The sequence below is a fragment of the Capsicum annuum genome, chromosome 12, assembly GCF_002878395.1.
Source record: "Capsicum annuum cultivar UCD-10X-F1 chromosome 12, UCD10Xv1.1, whole genome shotgun sequence".
Lineage (NCBI taxonomy): Eukaryota > Viridiplantae > Streptophyta > Magnoliopsida > Solanales > Solanaceae > Capsicum > Capsicum annuum.
The window spans coordinates 166,247,456-166,253,455 of NC_061122.1; positions in this window are offsets into that span (position 1 = coordinate 166,247,456).

Here is a 6,000-nt window from a genome sequence, read left to right on the forward strand (position 1 = left end):
GACACAAGAAGGAAGACTCGATCACCAACACTAAATCTGAAGACATGAAGTCTATGATCTTCATAGTATTTTACCTACTCTGAGCCTCTTGAAGTCTATCCTAAGTAATCCAAACTCTATCCAAGAACTCGCAAAGTAAGTCCATACCATAAGGTTTAATCTTAAAAACCTCAAACCAACAAACTGAAGAGCAACAACGCCTACTATACAGAGCCTTAATAGGATCTATCTCAATATTGGAATGGTAGATATTATTTTTCAAAAACTCTGTCAAACCTAGATACTATTCCCACTGACCAAAAAAGTCCATAACACAAGCATACTGTATATCCACAAGAACTTGAATAGGTTGCACTATCTAACCATCGATTTAGGAGTGAAAAGCTATACTAAGATCAATCCAGGTACCCAACTCGTCCTAGAAATTGTTCCAAAAGTGAGATGAGAACACTAAGCCTCAATCTAAGATGATAGACACTGACATGCCATAAAGATGAACTATCTCACAAATATAAATATGGGCTAACCTCTTAATATTAATAAAAACCTAAACCAAAATAAAATAAGCAGATTTGGTCAACTGATCCACTATGACACAAACACTATCAAAACCATGAGAAGTACAAGGCAACCCAGTTAAAAAGTCTGTAGTGATCCATCCAAATTCAACACAAGAATGGGTAGGTCTTAGATGCTTGACCTTCTTCTACTGGTAACATAGGCAACAAGAAAAACAATCTGCTATATCCTTCCTCATACCACCCCACCAGTAATACTATCTCAAATCACGATACATCTTAGCCACTCCTGGATGGATAAAATACTTGGAATAATTAGCTTTCTCTAGAATCAGTATGAAATAATCACCCACTCTCGCCATACGAACAAGACCACTAATCCTTAAAATACTATATAGATCAAGAGTAGCTCTGTTAGCCTCTCCATGCAACACCTTATAACTCTTAACCCAACTTTATAAAACTAATGAGCTCAAATCTACTCCAGTGAAAAAGACCTAACCTTCATAAATGCCAAAACACAACTTTGTATTGAATATCAAGCCTAACCATATGGTTATCCAAAGACTGAGACTCTAAGGCCAAAGGCTATTCTTTGGTCAAATTATGCATGAAGCTACCCATGCTAGTTGACTTCTGGCTCAAGGAATCTACAACCACATTAACCTACTCGATTGATAGAGAATAGTCAAGTCATAATCCTTAAGCAACTTAAGTTAATGATACTACCTCATATTAAGATCTAATTGGGTGAAGAAATATTGAAGGCTATGATACTTTTAGAAAATATCTCAACTAATTTCATACAAGTAGTGCATCCACAACTTCGAAAAAAATAATTTTGCACAACTAAAAATCAAGGGTAGGGTAATTTCTCTTATGGGGCTTCAACTGACGAGAAGCAAACAAAATCACCTTACCCTCCTTCATCACCACACCACTTGAATTAACACCAAATATATCACAAAAGATGATAAAACCCATTCCCTCCTCGGTCAAAGTCAATGTAGAAGTTAAAGTTAAGAAATACTTGAGATTTTGAAAGCTCCCTTCCCAAGTATCAAATTACTGAAAGAAAATCTTCTTTTAAGTCAACTTGGTCAATGGAGTTGCAATAGGTGAAAAACCCTCAACAAAGCACCAATATCTACCTGTTATACCAACTAAACTCTGAATTTTTATGGGGAAATAGGCCTAGCCAAATTAGAAAATTCTATAATCTTAGGCGGATTAACCATAATACTATCCTTGGTGAATATGTGATCCAAGACAGAGACAAACTCCAAGAAAAACTTACATTTAGAGAACTTAGTGTAAAATTTCTTGTCCTTCTGTCTTTGAAGAACAATTTGTAAATGCTTTTCATGGTTAGCCTCACTTTTGGAATAAATCAAGATATCATCATAAATATATTCAAAAAAAAGGTCTAGATACGATTAAAATACATAGTTCATCAACTCCATGAACTTAGCTGGGGCATTAGTCAACTCGAAGGACATGACTAAGAACTCATTATGACTGTATTGAGTCTAAAAAATTGTCTTTGGAATGTCCAAAGCTTTCATTCTTAACTAGTGATATCCTTCACTAGTGATACCCAAACCTCAAATCAATCTTTATAAACACTGAAGTACCCTAAAGCTGATCGAACAAATCATTAGTACAAGGAAGAGGATACTTATTCTTCACCTTCACCTTGTTAAACTATTTGTAATCAATAAAACTACACGTACACCCGTCCTTTTTCTTCAAAAATAAGAGGGTGCACGCGAAGGTGATAGGCGAGGTTAGATAAATCACTTATATAACAACTTCTTTAATCGATCCTTTAATTCCTTAAATTCTGTTGGGGCCATCGTATAAGGAGGAATAGAAATGGGCTTAGTGCCTGGATCAAAATTAATAAAAAAGTCAATATCATATTATAGATGCATACTTGGCAAATCCGTAGGGAAAACATCCAAGAAATATGAACAATATGAATAAAATCTAAAGGAGATAAAACAACACTAGTATTATGAATATTAGACAAATAAGACAAATATCTATTCTCAACCAAGAGATGAGCCTAATAGAAAGATATAACTCTCTTGACACATAAAGGAAACACAACCTTCCAAGATATCCTCAACATACCCAAAAAAACTAAGGTAACAATTTTCACATAATAATCTAGGATAGTATAATAAGGAGATAACTAATCCATACCCAAGATTACATCAAATCCACCATATCTAGGACAATTAGATCTACCCACATCTCATGCCCAACAAAAGTCAAAACACAAAAATTGTTCAACCAACCCACCACAAAAGAGTTCCTACAAGGGTAGATATACAGATAAGCATGACAAGTGGTTCACTAGAATAATCAAAACCCAAAGAAAAATGTGCAAACATGTAGAAGAAAGTCAATCCCGAATAAAATAACATAGATATAGATCTAAAAAATAGGGAAAATACCTATGATAACAATATTAGATCCCTCTGCCTCTAGTCTGGCGGGTATAACATGGAACTATCCATGACCACCACCTGACTAAGTATCCCCATGACCTTTACCAAAGACACCACTACCTATCCTACGTGCACCTCTAGTAGAACATTTCCTTCTCATAATTAATAAGAAAGTAGATCTGAAAACACAATGGGGATAATTCTTAGTCAAAAGGCCAATATTATCACACATATAGTAAACCCTACAACTTAGTATAATGGAAAAAAGTTCAAAATATCAAGGATAACTATGAAAAGCTACTGAAATAGAAGACCTACCACTGAACTCCATAAGGCTGCCTATATTAATCCTCCATGATACTCATGAAATCTTTTAGAATATCTACCTCAAGTGACTTGACCTCTAAACTCACCCAGAAGGTGCACCTTTATTTTACCTCTGTAAGATACTCTAGGGGTAGCCTCAGTCATATTAGAATAATGCATCACTCTAAAATGACACACCATACACTACAAACTAAGTCGTGGCTCACTGAAGAGTAAGAAGCATAGCAAGTCCAACTTACTAAGATCCCAATTGGGGAGGTAACATAGACAAAGGCTAAAATCCTAACTTTCGAAATCCATACTCAGCTAACAACTCAGAATAAGGAACAATAGAAATACCAAGCGAGCTCAAAGGAGAATTCTCTAAATGAATCAGCAACTAAACCAATAACCTCCAAGACCAAGGTAGAAGAACTTTGAGGTAATACCTATATATCATATATTCTCATCTCGGGGACCAAAGAAGAGTCTCCTAGTGCTATCTTTGGATGGGGTAGATCATCGTTACCATCATTTATGTCGAGCCTGAGCACACTCGCAACTTACCCTTTAGACTAAACTCTCTCCTCAGATAGTGGATCCAAATATCTAGACTCCATGGATCAAGTATTCACCATATTAAAACACCCCAAATTTTATGCAATTATATTTCCTTGATATTTGGGATTACTTCCCTGGTTATGACTGGACCTTATGAGTCATAGGGTATCCTAATGATTTATTGGGATGAGTCATAACCTAATCAATAAGTTTGTGGATTGATTCTACTCTGAGTATGAGTGGATAAATAAGAGTAATGACTATACATTATGAGTCATAATGTGTAATCAAAGGGTATCCAATATAAGTCTTACTTTGGGTTCTTTGTTAACTACGCTGGACCCTATGAGTTGTAGGGTCTCATTACAGGCTTGTTGGTTGAGTCGTAAGGATAATAGTGTAGGGTGCCTTGGTGGTACTTCTTTGTTTATGACTCATAGTGAAGATTCAAAAGAAGTGGCTACGTGTCAAGGGTTGACTCATACCCAAAGGCGGCTTTTTTCAGTGTTTAAGTTAGGGGCACTTTAGACATTTTTCACTTAAAACAGTTTTGACCCCATATTTGTAAAATACTTTTAGGGGATTAATTCCACACTTTAATGGATTAAATATTCTCTTTAATCCCTATAAATCCTCTAAAGCAAGTCAAGCTACGGTTTTTCCAATTTGGTCATCTAGGGGCTCAAGTGTCAACTACTATTCATGAAACCTTGTAATTCAGGCATGTGACTCCATCCTTAAACTTAATATCTCTGTGTCATGCAAGTGCATGTTTATTTATATGTTTTAAAGTATTAGTTTTTGACATGATTAAAGGGTTTAAAATGAATGGTAAATTAAATATTTTCCCATGGTTTTATGATGCATTACTGATGTTTTAACTATGGTTTTGTACTTGTGGGTGCTTAGGTATAGCAGATAAAACTAGGAAATTCTAAATTTCCCAAACTTGTGAATTTTGAAGTGGTTATGACCCTAACCTCAGGATGTGGAATTAGTTTTTAATTATGATAAATGTGGAAATTTGTGAAATTAAACTAGTCTTGAACTATTGCATGATATAAAAAGGTATTTGAAACACAATGGTATGATTTAATGAACAAAGTAAGTTGTTCTCTCTAAGTTAATAGAAATCATTTGGGCACGATGTTATTACCTTGAAAGTGTAGTTGGTATGATGATACCAATAATAATGTATACCTTAATGTGAAACATTATTCAGTAAATAGAAATGTGTGGTAAATATTTTAATTGGGATTAATAAATAGGGTTGTATAGTTGAGTCATGAAGTAAAGGTCCAAGTGACCGATATTAGGAATCGCGCTAGTTGGTAAGGGGATCGTTATGTCTTAAGGGTTTGATACTTCTTGCTTAGATGAGGTGGATCGAGTCTACCTTATTGTTATTATTATTATAATTTAGGGGTTTGAGTATCCTATCTCATACGTACGATCGGGTGCTTAAGTCACCTTAGTATAGGTTGGAGAGTTTGAGTTTTTCGTGCATATATATGAGATTATTCTTTAGTTTGTATGGCTACATGCATTGGGGCCCAACCAATGGTGTGAACTGGTGCCCATATAGCCCATGGCTTTTATTACCGTGATCATTAAGCTACACAATACAGACTAAGGTTTTAAAATGCATGTTAAGCCTTATTCCCTACCCTGGCATATGATATACATATTTACATATATATGTATTTTATAATGTGCATGAGATTTTGTATTGTTTAAAATATTATCATGGCCTTATATTATCCCCTATCCCTGAGTTATATATTAGTGCTGCAACTACTAACTATCTATGTATGATGTATCCCCATGTGATACAGAATAAGGCTATACTTCTACTTCTCCTGCTTAGTAATTGCAGATTGATTGAGAGTCGACTTGAAGTGGTGATATACCATGATTCTAAAGTCACCATTTTAGGATCATATTTTTTTTTTATTCATAGATTATTTGATACTATTTTTGGCTATATTCGGGGGTATGTCCCGATACTTTACTGATTTTCTATTTGGTAGAGGCTTTGTTGGACTAGTGTAGAATTGGGATGGTTTGGTTGTTGGTTGATTACACTCTGACCATAATATCTTTGAATTCCATTTTTTTATCTTATTATATTTTTGGAATTCATTCAACATGGGGTAAGG